Raw genomic sequence first — 15,552 nt, 5'->3', positions numbered from 1 at the left:
TATTTCCAAATGTAAAACTCCTCTGCATTAAAGGATATAAATAGCAGAGAGAAGTATAAACCCACTAGAGCAAACAAATATCTTGGAATTAATATGCCAAATATATAAGAAACTCCTGGAGTTCCTGTAGTGGTGCAGTGGTTAATGAAACCAACTAGGAACCATGAGGTTGCAGGTTTGATCCCTGGCCCTGCTCAGTGGGTTAAGGATCGGCATTGCTGTATAGCTGTGGTGTAGCTAACAGATGTGGCTTGGATCCCATGTTACTGTGGCTCTGGTGTAGGCCAGTGGCTATAACTCCGATTAGACCCCTAGCCTGGGAACTTCCATATGCCATGGGAGTGGCCCTAGAAAAGGCAAAAAGACAAAAAAAAAAAAAAAGAAGAAGAAGAAGAAAGAAATTCCTACACCTCAATAACAAAACATAATCTGATTAACAGACAGAAAAAGATGTTGAAAGGACACTTTTCTAAAGAAGACATATCCATGGCCAATATACATAAGAAAAAGACATTCAATATTGTTAATCACACTTGTGCACTCTTCATAGAAATCCAGAAACTATGAAAGACAGAAAGGAATTCCTCTAAAAGTTAAAATAGAATTACCCTCTGATCCAATTTTTCCACTTCTGAGCATAAGCCCAAAAGCACTTAAATCAAGAACTCAAAGAGATATTCTATTGTAGAACCATATTCATAGCAGCATCACTCAGATCTGCCAACATGGTAAGAACCGAATTGTCCATCAACACATGAATAAATAAACAGAATGTGATATACAGGGTATTATGCAACATTTAAAAGAATGAGTTTCTGACATAAGCTACAACACAGATAAAGTGCATGAACATGTTAAATAAAATAAGCCATTCACTTTTTATAAACTATATATTTTGTAAAAGGTTTATATTTACAGGTAAGTTGGAAAAATGACATAGAAAATTTCCATACAACCTATAGTCAGCTTCCCCTCTTATCATCTTATATTAGTATGGTATATTTGTCATAATTAATTAACCATCACTATTACATTATTTTTTTTTATCAGAAATCTATACTTTAACTAGATCCATTAGTTTTTACAGATGCACTGTTTCTCTCCAGTATCTTATTCAGGAAATCTCATTGTATTCAGGTGTCAAGTTTTCTGCAGTCCCTCCAAATAGTGACAGTTTCTCTGATTTTTTTGTTCTGGAATGCCCATCTCCAACTAGCACCCTAGCCAGGTTCATGTGCACTACATATGAAACTTAAACTTACAAACTTACACTTGATTGTGGAAACTATACTAAAGGAGCTCTCAAACTAAAGTGGCCAAAACAAGGCTCTTTTAATATTCCAAAACTAGTGTGTGTATGTGTGTGCTTGAGTGTGTGTGTGTGTGTGTGTGTGTGTGCAGCTAGAGAAAATCAGCCATAAAATCAAACAGACTGAACAGAATGCTAATATTGGTTGGTGTTTAGAATATTCTAAAAGACAAAATGACAAATGAACTTCTTTGTAGAAAACTAACAACAAATTTCTTGAAGCCATATCAGAATTTTAAAATGCTGCCAGTGTGAACCCTATCTCTCCCTCCATTTCTCCCTTATATCCTCCTTTATCTGAACTGCCTAAAACCAGATACTATCACTTTATCTCATTCATCACCCCCACATCCTGCTGTTCTGCTTCCCTAATTAGAGTGAGACATAAAATCAGAAATGACAGCGCTCTTTAAGGAGAAACCTACCACTAGGAGAGGGAAACTATGCTCCCCTGCTTATATGCACAGCACATCCTGGACTCCAGCAGAATGTGAAACTTTAATTAAGGAATTTCTTGATCCTCGTCAACACTCACTGGTATGTGCTAAGGAATCTGAGTGTATCAGCCAAACCAGTGAGTACAGATGTTCAGATCTATATCAATTAACACAGCTATTAGTTTCTCAATGTAAATCCAATGAACAAATAGCAAAAGGAGGAAGGAGAAATGCCTTATGGAATTGTGATATACACAGACCACAGACTCAAGGTGAATTCAAGGAATTACCTCATGAATTGCTCAGACTTATCCTAGAAATTCTTCCAAAACCTATAGACTGGACAAATAGTCAGCTCTGTAAACAAATATAAGATTAAGCAGTTATGGGTTATTATGAGAGGTTCAAGAAAACCATTAAACAATAGTCTGGCAAGACACCAAAATCACTGTCTAACCACCAATATGGTAATTTGCTTAACTCTGTCTTTTTAGAAGGCAAAGACAAAGAATTGGCTACCCTAATTAATTTTGGCTGGTCCTTACTATAGACAAAGGCCCTCATCACAGTGGTCTGTCCACTTTCCAAAACTATCTCAAAGGAGAGAAATATATCCATAAAAATGATAAAACTTCAATTGTGCCAATTAAGTCATCAAGATCAGTTCAATCTGTGACTGATAAAGGAAGCTGGCATTTGTTTTACTGTAAAAAAAAAAAAAAAAAAAGAAAAAAGAAGAAGAAAAAATCAGGTCATTATGTTATCAGATAAGGAATTGTAGAAAAATGAAAAAAAAATTTGCACTGGATTTCATACCAGAAGATCAAGCTAAATAGGAATAGCGAAGGCTCTAGGGGAATACTGGGAAACTCCTCTTATCCTCTCCATTATCCTGGGATAAGTAGAAATGAAAATACAGGAGAAATAATTAAACCCCCAATATAAAGGAGAAACATTTTCTGTCTTAAACCCTAACAAAATCAATGTCTCTTTCCCTCAGAGTAATACCTCATTGCAAATGGTAGACATTTCTAACATACCTGATAGGGATGGAGTAGATCCAGGGAGTTGAAGAAGTCCCATTAAGGGACCACAGATAGAGAGGGAAAGCTAGGGAACATTGGGAAATCACTGTTAAGGTAATAAATTGCTCAAGAAAGCCTGAACAAGGCAGGCTTGCTTGACTAGTGGAGATTTGCCTCCCTTGGGTGGGGGATGGGATGAGGTCTGTGTTCAGATTCAGACCAAAGGCAGGAGTTTGAGGACCGCCCTTCTGCTGATTTGAGTACACACCTTACTAGATAACAAGGAGAAGTGCCTACTCCCAGAAAGGCTATTTTTTCTGACCCCAACTCCCCTTGGATGATAAAACTGTAGCCCACCAGATCACTGGGACAGAGCCTCCTTTCCTGCCCCCTTGCATCTCTCATAAGTATCTTAATAAATCTTTTTCTTGCCTGTCACTTTGTCCCTCAGGGAGGTATAAAGAACCTGAACCTCAGTAAGTCCAGACACGAGGTAGAGTGATTCTAATGTAAAACGTGCGTTCAAGCCCAATCTGGGTTTTGGCTGGATTTGAGTTTCGGCACGTGGGTTCAAGTCCCAGGCTGTGCTCTGGCTCAGTTCAGGCTGTTAGTGCTATCAGCTTCATTCTTATTTAGGCTTTACAAAACAACAGTCAAATAACCACTTCCTTTCCATTTTGGCCTCCCAGTCAATTTCCTGACATATTGTTACAGTTTCAAGGAACAGCACTAGGAAAAAAACAAAACAAAACAAAACAAAACAAAACAAAACACCTGCACGAAGAAAGCAAGATTGAACTCCAACAAAGAGCTGTGGAAAGGCCAAATGGGAAGCCTATCATTCCATTGGGAGCTCAATAGTCTATTTTACAATATGTTTATGGGTTAACTCACTGAATCCCATATATGATGGTATTATGAGTAAACCATATGGTAGAAAGTCTTCTTTTACAATAGCTTGGAAGTTCTAGTCAAGATGCACCACTTGTCCAAAATATAACCTGGGGAAAAACTGTTCTTGTGGAAACTCTCCCACACACACAGGTCCATTTGAGATTTTGTAGGTTGATTTTATACAAATGCCTCCCTCTCGAAGTTATCAATATGTTTTTTCTATAATTTGTATGTTTTCACATTGGGTTGAGACATTCCCATGCTGAAATTCCACATTGAAATCAGTAGGGAGATTGATGTAAGAAAGAGCAATTCTCATTGGGGGAGTCCCCACAGAACTACATAGTGATAGGGAAATTCATTTTACTGGAGATTTTCTTTGTTTAATTTGTAAGATTTTGATTATTATGCAGGATTTTCAATTGTACTTATCACCAAGGTCTTCTGGGTTAGTAGAAAGAGCAATTAGAAAAAGCAAAACTCAGTTGGCTAAAATTATGGGTGCTTATTTTTTATTCTAGTCTAAGGCCCTTTCCCTGGTCCTCCTCCACCTCCAATCTTCTTAGCAAACATTATTTGTCTCCCTTTGAAATTATGATGTGGAGACTAATGAGGCTGGATGAAGGATTATATGAACCTCTCCTATTAAAGGAGGATACATTATATTATTTCAAACGTTTAACTGAATTCTTAATAGGACATTTTAGTTTGTTTCTGATGCTTATCACAGCTATTTATCTTTAAATGAAGACCAGGACCCTATGACTTAATACCAGGAGACTAGGCATACTGGAAAAGGCAACACAAATGACCTTTAAACTTCGGTGGAAGAGTTCTCATCAGGTTTGTTAACTAGCTCATGTGCAGCAATACTGAAGGGAACTGACTCTTGGACTCACATATCCCACCTAAAAAGGGCCTCTGCACTGGATGGGGTTATAGATAAAATTGCTAACCTCAAATTTTCCTTAAAATGATGCTCTAACAGAAAAGAAAAACCGCTAACAGAATGAGAAGATGCCATCAGAAATAGACACTTATCCCAAGATGCCAGGCCTGACCTATATAATAATTTATAACACTTTCTTGATTGCTTGGATTTTGCTCAATGGACCAAATGATCTATATTTCAATTGTATAATAATTTAGCAGGGTTTTTTTTTGAACTTTCAGTAGGATGGAAAGATGTAATTGCCCATATCTAAGACTTGACAGAATTCACAGAAATGGCCTGTAGAACAAAACTTGGCTATTAACTTACTAAATTCTGAGGTCTCTATGATGGGAAGGGCTGTTTACAAAATTGCATGGCCCTCAATATTCTCTACAACATCTCAAAGGAGCATCTGTGCTACAATTCAAACCAAATACTGTGTTTTCATTCTAGAGAAATCCTACAATACAAAGCATTTGCTAACCCCCACAAAAAAACAGATTCCCAGCTTAAATGATCCACCTCCTAGTCTTGTTGATTTTTGGGGAGTTGGTTTGGCTCTGGAAGTTCATAGTTTAAATCTCTACTCATGACTTCATTAATGTTACTAGAAGTATTACTTGAATCCTACTCTGTAAGATTATCATCTCTTGCATCACTCAATGTGTAACCAGGCCTCCAAAAAAAATGAATGATAGCTAAATATCTTGAGGCTGTTGATCCAGAAAATACCAGAATAATGATCATAATATAACTAAATATAAGAAGAAGCAAGCAAGAAAAATATTTCCTATATCATAACAGATTAATGTGATAAGAAATTCAGAGAATTTTAGATTATTAACAGAGCCTGATCCACTACCTTACACTCTACACAAAAACGAATGCAAAATAAGTTAGACAACTCGATGTTATTAAATCTCCATTTATAAAAATTCCAAAGTAAAAATTTTTAAACATTATGTAGACCAATAATTATTACATATGACCCGGGAAGCATGAAGCTTAAAAAATTTGAAACTTGTCAAGCTATCTTGTTCATCAGCTATCATCCTTTTACAAAAATCGGGAGCTTGGGCTAATCAGACACAACTTAGAATAGATTTACAAGGAGATCCTGCTGAGTAGCATTGAGAACTTTGTCTAGATACTCATGTTGCAACAGAACAAAGGGTGGGGAAAAAATGTAATTGTAATGTATACATGTAAGGATAACTTGATCCCCTTGCAGTACAGTGGGAAAAGAAAAAAAAAAGAAAAAAAATGAAATCCACATATGAATAAAGAAGGTACATAACACAAACACATGTTTATACTACATACATAAATTCATGTATAATACTTTAAATGTAAATATATTTGTTTACATATACAAAATATATGTCAAATTATTTATGACTAGAGTACACAAAGATTATGTACGAAAGAGAAATAAGAAACCCCAAATGCTTTTTTTTAGTACCTTTTTTTTTTACAGCCACACCTATGGCATATGGAACCACCCAGGCTGAAGGTCGAATGAGAGCTTCACCTGCCATCCTACTCCACGGTGCAAAAATCCTGGATTCAAGCTGCATTCGAGACCTAAACCACAGCTTACTTACAGCAACTCCAGAACATTAACTCACTGAGAAAGGCCAGGGACTGAACATGCATTCTCAGGGACACTATGTCAGATTCTTAACCCAGTGAGCTAGAATGGGAACTAAGGAGTTCTTCTTTTTAAATTTTACAACGAACATGAAAAGAACCACCCCGAAAATATGCCTATGATAATACTTTAAAAAAATGTTCAATGCCATTAATCATCAAGGAAAGCAAAATAAAACCTTAGTAAATTATCACTGCACATCTCCTAGAATGACTAAAAGTAAAATGATACAAAGGGACCAGAATGTAGAACTTTGAATGCACTTCTTGTGTTTAGATATCATTCCACATGTTTAATGTTGCCTAATGTCCCATACTGACCATCACCACAGTACCAGAGATAAAATTGAAAACATTTTAGAATTTCTTCCACAGGCCTCAGGTGAATGTGAAAAACAAGTTATAAATTTGAGTACTTTGAAATCACTGTCATTAGTTCTACACCCTCACTGCTCTACACCTCAAGCAATAAACACTAGGTTTCCAGGAAAGGGTTTTCATATTGTTAAGAAGACAGAATTCTCTCTCTGCTGTGAGGGCACAGGTTAACCACATCAGAGATCCTCACACTGGAAGTACGTCATCCTTGCTATGCACATTATATTCAAGTTTCTCAGATACCCAGATTCACACAGAGAAAAGGGACTCATAAGTTTTGTTTCCAAGGGCAGAGAATACAATTCCCCACATAAGAATATGTGCTCTTCCAACCTGTCTCTCCAGAATACCTGCTTCTAAGACAAAGCCTTTCCATCAAAGAAGGTAATTAATTCCTGGGAGAGAAAATAGCAGCTCTCAGAAAAAGGTCCTTGACGTTTTTGTGGATACCTCTTAAATATTCATGCATTGCATGGAAAAAAGATGTTTTGTGCTTTTTGTTTACACATCCAGAGCAGGATGCATCAAGGATGGAATGATGCGCACATTTTGCCTCCCGCATATACGACCAGAGCCATCCATCAAAGCTCCTTTCTCCATAGTGTTCCAAAGGAATCCATTCTAAATTCAACTCCCAAGGTTTCTGGGGAACCATTTGAGGCTTTATGTGATAAGGAAATATTGAGACTATTGAAATGACTTACTTATCTATTGTTGATGTGACAATGAATTATCTGAAGAATCTCTTTCCTCTTGCATCAGGTTTTTCATATTGAAAGGTACTTATCCCAAAAGGAGGTCATTATGAAGATGGATTAGTTTTGTACCCTCTCAAATATCATTAATATAACCCAAGACCAGAAGGTAAGTGTGTCACTAGTGCTGATGCTTATTGAAGATTGTTACTTTACATAGATAATAATCATGATTTTTTCAATATTTTTTGCATAGAGGAATAGTGCATTTCACCTTCCTCCATTCTTAAAGACAAAGTTGATAAGTATCATCAATCTACTCTACAATATAAAATACCTGAGTTGAAGAAATTCATTTGTAGGATCCAGCTTTCTACACCAGTAGCATTCTTTCTGCAAGAGACACATTTGAAACAAACAAGACTAATCATGAAAATGTAAACAAAATTTAAACACACTTCACACCAAAAAGATATAAATGTGAATATTAAGTGATATAAATCATACACTATTTAGTTCAATAGGAAGATCTTTTCCTGAGATGCACTGGGCTGCATAATATGAGTCTCCTGTAGCTTCTTTCAATATAAAATTGGAGATGATTCCTCCACAGTTTATTGCATGGTTCAAGGTTTTTCTGTATTATTGCTGAATATGGCCATTCTTCCTACTCCTACATGCATAGAGAGTCATATAAATAAGTGAAGCTTCTTTGTCTACAGTTGTGTAGTGCATACTTTCATACATGTTTCCTCAATCAATACTCATAATAGCCTGGGTGAACAGTATTTTTCTCACTTGATATTAGAGACACAAGGTTGTAAGGTGCCAGGAAATGTACCCCATTTCAGGAAACTGAGAGTGGAGAAAGAATTGTCATATACAATTGTTTTTTGTAATTCTCAAACTAATAGACACAACCACTGAGATCATCATTTCAATGATTTTTAGAAGAGTCTGTGGATTCTTGTTTATTATGGAAACTGGAGAGGAAAGATCCTAGGGTGAGGGAGAGACAAAATGGAAACAGAACTTCAGTGAAAGCAGGACCACATAGTTATCCAAAACTGGAAATTCCAATGTGTTGAAATGTGTGTATAGGTCTGAGTCTGTGTGTATGTGTATTTCTATGCCAGTCAATGAAATGGATTCATATATACTTGCCTCTGAAAGAGCATTAACACAACCATAATTATTATAGTCACATCCAAAGGAGCTGATTTCAACAATGTTTATTTTAACCTAAAATGTAGGCCAAAGTTGAAGAATTAGGATGAAAATAAAAATAAGATGTATAATCTAAACTAATCTTAGATTTGCCCTTTATTAGCTGCTTGACTTTGTTAAGATCCTTAACTTCTCCCTGCTTCTGCTCCCTAGTGTGTAAAATGAGTACAAAAATGATAGAGGTGATCATCTCATAATTTTGGAATGATGATTAAAGATATGCCTTAAAAAAAAAAACCTTAGAAGGCAGTAAGTATTCATGAAGCTAATCAAAACTAATGTTACTGAAGGATAGTCAATGTACATTAAGGTTTAGCTAATATTATCATGTGCATTACTATTAACATTCATCCTTAAAACTCGTTACTGTGATCAACATGGATGGAATAAGACGACGCACATGATTCTATTAGGCCATGCCCATATCAATCAATTATTAAAACTATCTTTATCAGCTATTATAAACTTATTGGATTGAAGGAACATGGTTTACCACTTTTCTTATACCAGACTCTGGCTCCTGTACCCTCTTCATCACTTTCCCATTACCAAGGTCTTGCTACATTTAATTCCACTTTTTTACTGTTATTTCCCAAACACAATTTTTTTTCCACTCCACAGCATGGGGACCTAGTTACACATACATGTATAAACACTTTTTCTCCCATTATCATGCTCTGTTGTAAGCATCTAGACATAATTCTCAGTGCTACACAGCAGGATCTCATCCTTAATCCATTCCAAAAGCAAGAGTTTGCATAAGTTTGCCCCAAGCTCCCAATCCATCCCACTCTATCCCCCCACCTCTAGGCAACCACAAGTCTATTCTGCAAGTCCATGATTTTCTTTTCTGTGGAAAGGTTCATTTTGTGTATAAATCAGATACCAGATACAAGTGATATCATAAGGCATTTGGCTTTCTCTTTCTGACTTACTTCACTCAATATGAGTCTCTAGTTCCATACATGTGGCTGCAAATGGCATTATGTTGTTCTTTTTTATGGCTGAGTGGTATTCCCTTGTGTATATATACCACATCTGCCTATCTATACCACATAAACCAATCATCTGTTGATGGACAATTGGGTTGTTTCTATGTCTTGGCTATTGTGAATAGAGCTGCAATGAACATAGGGGTGCATGTGTCTTCTTTAAGGAAAGTTTTGTCTGGATATATGCCTCAGAGTGGGATTGTTGAAAAGTTAATTTTCAGGCTTCTGTCCCCTTGATAAGCTTCAGCCCACTTCGTCCAAGTCACACAAAACTCTCCACTAGACTTGTACACAGATTCCCTTTCTCTCAAGTCTGTCTTCCCCTTCCAATCATTTTCTCCTATTCTTACATAATATTCTCAGATTGACACTCATATTCTCATTTTCTCATACACTCACAATTGAAAAACATGCAAGAGATCAGAACAAATTTATTATCTCAAGGAAAGTCCTAACAGAACACTGAAAGCAGTATAACATAGGCATTTGTTATTTATTAGATGGCCGGGCTTAATAAACTCAAGGTTGTGTTTTAAAAAAATAAATTTGTTTTATTTTCAGATAACATGGTTAACAGTAACAGAACTACATGGAGACTAGGAATGATGTAATGGATTTCATTCTACTAGGAGTCACACAGAATCCACAGGTGCAGAAAGTAATATTTGTTGTGTTTTTGGTCATCTACACTGTCTCTATGGGGGGAAATGTGCTCACCATGGTCACCATCACTACCAGCGCATTAATGGGGTGCCCCATGTAGTATTTCCTGTCTCATCTCTCTTTTATCGATGCTTGCTATTCCTGTGTGGATACCCCTAAACTGGTTGTAGACTCACTCTATGAAAAGAAAACAAGCACTTTCAATGCATGCATGATCCAAATCATTGGGCAACATTTCTTTGGAGGGGCTGATATCATCCTGCTGACTGTGATGGTCTATGACCGATATGTGGCCATCTGCAAGGCCTTGTACTATGCAACCATCATGAATCGGCAGCTATGTGGCCTGCTGGTGGGAGTGTAATGGGTGGGAGGTTTCTCCATGGATTCATACAGATCCTTTTCATCTTTAGATTGCCCTTCTGTGGTCCTAACGTCATAGATCACTTTATATGTGACCTGATTCCTTTGCTTAATCTGGCCTGCACTGATACCCACACTCTAGGGCTCTTTGTTGCTGCCAACAGTGGATTCATCTGTCTGTCAAACTTCCTACTCTTGGTTGCATCCTATGGGGTCATCCTTCAAACCATAAGGACCCAAAGCTTGCAGGCCAGATGCAAAGCCCTCTCTACCTGTGTCTCCCACATCACAGCAGTTGTCATATTCTTTGTGCCCTGCATATTTGAGTACATGTGACCAGCAGTTACTTTACCCATTGATAAAGCAGTTGCTGTATTCTACACTATGATAACTCCCATGTTAAACCCCTTAATCTATACCTTGAGAAATGCCCAGCTGAAAAATGCCATCAGGAAACTCTTTAGTGGGAAAGCCATTTCAAGTGAAATATAAATATGCCTAGAGCCCTAATTTGATTTAACATATCAAGATACAGAAGGACATTTTTTTTATTCTCATAAAATAATACCTGTGAGAGAATGAACATAAAAACCACTAGAAGGCATATATTCTGTCAAAAGGGTAATTACAATGGGTGCAAGAAAATTTAAACAAACAAACAAACAAAAAAAAAATTAGCCCAGGACTATTCTCTAAATATTTGGAAAATTCCATCAAATTGGGGCACACTGTAACTAAATTCATCAATTCATCTGGATGCAAAATTTTTATTCTTTTTTTTTTGTCTTTTTGCCTTTTCTAGGGTTGTACCTGTGGCATATTGAGGTTCCCAGGCTCAGGGTCTAATCAGAGCTGTAGCCGCCGGCCTACACCAGAGCCACAGCAATGCGGGATCCAAACCGTGTCCGCAACCTACACCAATGCAATGCTGGTGTAGGTTAACCCACTGAGCAAGGCCAGGGATTGAACCCAAAACCTCATGGATCCTAGTTGGATTCGTTAAGCACTGAGCCATGATTGGAACTCCCCGAAGTTTTTATTCTAATGCAACAACAAAGTCAATAAAAATATATACTGAGGTTTAACAATAATATCTGTTACAATCCAAAGAGTTAGGTAGGTAGACACTGCTATTATTGCCATTAAGTGCTGAGAGAACAAACCGAAATGAGTAAGTTCCAAAACAGAAATACTGAAGAACCAGTAATCAGAATATCACTGATCGCTCAGACTATCATCTTTACTGCTATGACACACTGTCAGGAAATGATGACAAAAAGGTAACATGGTTAGAATAGTCACTGTTATTAGCAATGGACTGTGGGACTGTGCTGGACCATATACATATGTAATAAATAAACTAACTTATTACATATATATCATCAGAGGAAGAAATAAATTATTTTCATAGCATGTATGATGTTACACTATATATGCATATGTTTTAGCATACATACTATTATATAATGTGTTGATTACATATATCTAAATTCCAATAATTTTATTAGTCAATCTGTCCATTTTTAAATATCATGGTTGATGGTTAGATATTTTCTGTACATTGTGCTTTGTAACTCCTTTAGGCATATAAAAGATATGGGCCATTTAATCTCAAAAACATAAATAATGAATATTACATCATATTTCCAAATTTCCTTATATCACTAAGAATCATTTTGTATTGTCCTTGTCACCATCTTATAGTAAAATAAGTAATATTTTGTTTGACAGGAATTTTATTAAATTCATTAAATTAATATTTTGTTATGAATTTCAATATATTAAACAATCATACTGATGTTCCCTCTCTGGCACAGTAGGTAAAGAGTCTGACTGCAGTGGCTCAGGGTCACTGAGGAGGCACAAGTTTGATCCCCAGTTCAGTGGATTAGAGGACCAGGTGTTGCCACAGCTGTGGCTGGGATTCCATCCCTGGCCCAGGAACTTTCCTATACTACAGGGGCCGTAATTACAAGAAGAAACAACAAAAAGTCATACTCAGAAAGTATATGCCCACTTGAAAACATGAGATTGAACAAGTAGAATATTTGTGGGTAATCACAATTAACAAATGAATAAATATAAGTATAAAGCGGGACGAATTTTATAAAATATAGAAAAAGAAAGGAAGTAGTACTTGAGTCTAGGAAATTCTTTCTACCTTTATCTGAGACTTTTATTTATATCCCTTCTGAAACCACAATTTGTTTTCCTTACTGCTTAAACTAGGAATAAGGAAAAAATGGAATCTGCGTGTGTCATTTTATGAAGAAATAGTTTACCTTGATAACCTATCAGCCCTTAGCAAGATTTCATCACACTGTTAATGTGGGTTTTTCCTCTATTTCTATGTTCATCAGTTGGCTTTTTGGTAACATTACATCATGGAAAGCTGTTTTTGACATATGTAGCATCATATATGCAATTTCTGCAATTTCAGAGTAAATATATTCCATTCATTGCTTTTGTTCTTTATTCATTAAAAAACACATATTTTGAGTTCAAGGATTCTAGCAGGCACATCAATAGTTGCTAGGGCTTTAGTAATGAATAAAGAAAAAAACCTGAGTGATGCTTTAACAGAGGGACCTCAACAAAGGAGTAGAAAATCACATCACAGTGTTATAACCTGCAGGATAATAAAACACAGTGTGTCATAAAAGTCTGTTGGGAAGACACACAACACAGACATGGTGGGTCAGAAATTTTACTGGATGAAAAGACATCAAAATGAGATGCAATCAATAAAATACAATCAGAAGAATGAATAAGCATCAGGGAGAATAACAGTGTTGCTGTGAGATGGAATATATATCAAAGGTGAGCAGGTGAAAACAAGAATGCAGAAGTCCTAATAAATTAAATATTCCTGTGCTTGCTAAATCAACTGTTTATTCAAAAGTTAATTCCCAAATGTCCACTGTGTGCCAGGCAATATGCTGGACACTTAGCTCATAAAGGGACAATAGTAAATTATGAAGTTGGAGAGAAAGGAACAGAGTACGTCAAGGAGTGTCTCATAATTGTTTGAAGGTTTAATGCTAAGTACTCTAGGGAAAGTTTCCAGCATACATATTTTTAAACTAGAAAATGGTCACATTAGCTTGGAGTTTTAGAATGACAATTCTGGCTTCAGTATAAGGAAAATAAATTGAAGGAACCAAACATGCAGCAAAGGGGACCTAGAGGTTACTGTAATGATTTCGGTGTAAAAGAACACTGGAGGTTTGAGCTTTGCCAGTGATGATGCGGAATGGGGTGGAAACAGCTGATTCTGGTCAGATCTTAATCACTTGGCCCCACTGTGCCCAGGAATAGCTGCTGCTTGTCTGTACTGCTGACAGCCCACTGCCCTTTCCTTTCTGGATGACTGCATTAGAGAAAACTGTAACTACCCCCACTTAGGGATCATGCCCACATATCCAAGGTTGCACCAGTGGGCAATGAATGATTGAAGCATGGTGGAAAAGGCCTGGTCTCATGCCCATCACTTGGAAAGAGCTCTCCCATACAGTATATAATTCAGAGTTCCATGTATCCAGGCTGAAGCCAAGTATATCCCCCTTTTCCTCCTCTCACAGGCAGTTTCCCTCCTAACTTCCACTTACAAATTACTTTCATAAACATTTGTTCCAAGAGTCTTCATCCAGGAAACCCAAATTAAAATGGAAAAATAGAGAACAGTTCAAGAAATATTTAGGAGTTGTAAGTAAAAGGACTTGATAGAAGATGATGATGTAAGACAGAAGAATGATGAATGAAATCCATATTCTGCTTTGGTTCATTGGATGCTTAAGGAAGCAGCAAAAAAGGAACCGAGAGAAGATGATGCCCTTTGTCAGTGAAGAGGTCTCTCCACCCCAGTGGACATGGCCACTCAACCTCTGGCTGAAGGATTAACCTTTCCTTGCCTGAAAAACCTGTCATGAGCTCCCCTATAACAGTTGTCATGAAAGGCAATGCTGATTCTACTCAGGACCCACCATGGACTCCCCAAGGTGCTCTTCATTCTTTAACCAGGCAATAGCCCCAGCAGACCCCTAAAAGCGAGATACAGTGTGACACAGTCTATTTTGCCCTAGACTCCAAAATAACTCCTTGAGTTTTCTAATTTATACAGACAGAAATTCATGGAATATATATGAGAATGGATATCATAGTAAGAAAAAAAATTTTGAACTAGGCTTGACTTGTTGGTATGGACACAAAAGCAGAGATCCTGCTTTTTCTTTTTCTTTTTTTTCTTGTAATTTTTAGGGCCACACTGGTGGCATATGGAAGATCCCAGGCTAGGTGTTGAATCAGAGCTTTAACTTCAGGCCTACACCACAGCTCACAGCAATGACGGATCCTTAACCCACTGAGCGAGGCCAGAGATCAAACCAGAATCCTCACAGACACAAGTGGGGTTCATTACTGCTAAGCCACAAAGGAAATCCCAGGTGTGTCATTTAACACTGCTGCTGGGGGAGTCATGAAAAGCACTAACAGTCTGCAAGGTGAGGAGGAACACATGAACCAAAGGTGACCCACAGTGAATGGCTTAGAAATGCCACACCTGCCTTGGTTTAATGCTGAGAAAGACAGTCAAAGGCATGGGTAAGTTGGAATATTTGAGTCAATACATCAATTAAAATCTACTCAGCCACCGTGGGATGATCTAGAGACATCAATTTCATCAATACCCAGAGAAAGAAATCTGTAGAGGGAACCTCAACATTCTTGAAAAGGTCTGTGATGGCCCTTTTCCATGGGCTAGACCATTAGTGGAAATTATGGCCACTGATTTGGGAAATCCAAATGACTGTAACTTAATGAATGTAAGTAATTTCAATGAAAGTAACTGAATCACAGGCCTGAGTGGCCAAGCAATGGCCATTAATCCCAAAGGGGGTGTGGGCCTGTACACCATAATGGACAGCAGAGTCAAAACAACAGGCAGAATAAAACACACAAGAACACTTAGATTGTTGTCCAGTTGATCA

General features: G+C 37.2%; 1 pseudogene; it reads left to right on the top strand.

Moving 5' to 3' along the window:
- The first annotated feature begins 10,130 nt into the window (after positions 1-10,130).
- LOC110258880 lies at positions 10,131-11,059 on the top strand (annotated as a pseudogene).
- Positions 11,060-15,552: the final 4,493 nt, after the last annotated feature.

The sequence above is a fragment of the Sus scrofa genome, unplaced genomic scaffold (assembly GCF_000003025.6).
Source record: "Sus scrofa isolate TJ Tabasco breed Duroc unplaced genomic scaffold, Sscrofa11.1 Contig53, whole genome shotgun sequence".
Classification (NCBI taxonomy): domain Eukaryota; kingdom Metazoa; phylum Chordata; class Mammalia; order Artiodactyla; family Suidae; genus Sus; species Sus scrofa.
Note: the sequence above shows the minus strand (reverse complement) of the source record. Positions and strands in the feature narration are given on the sequence as shown.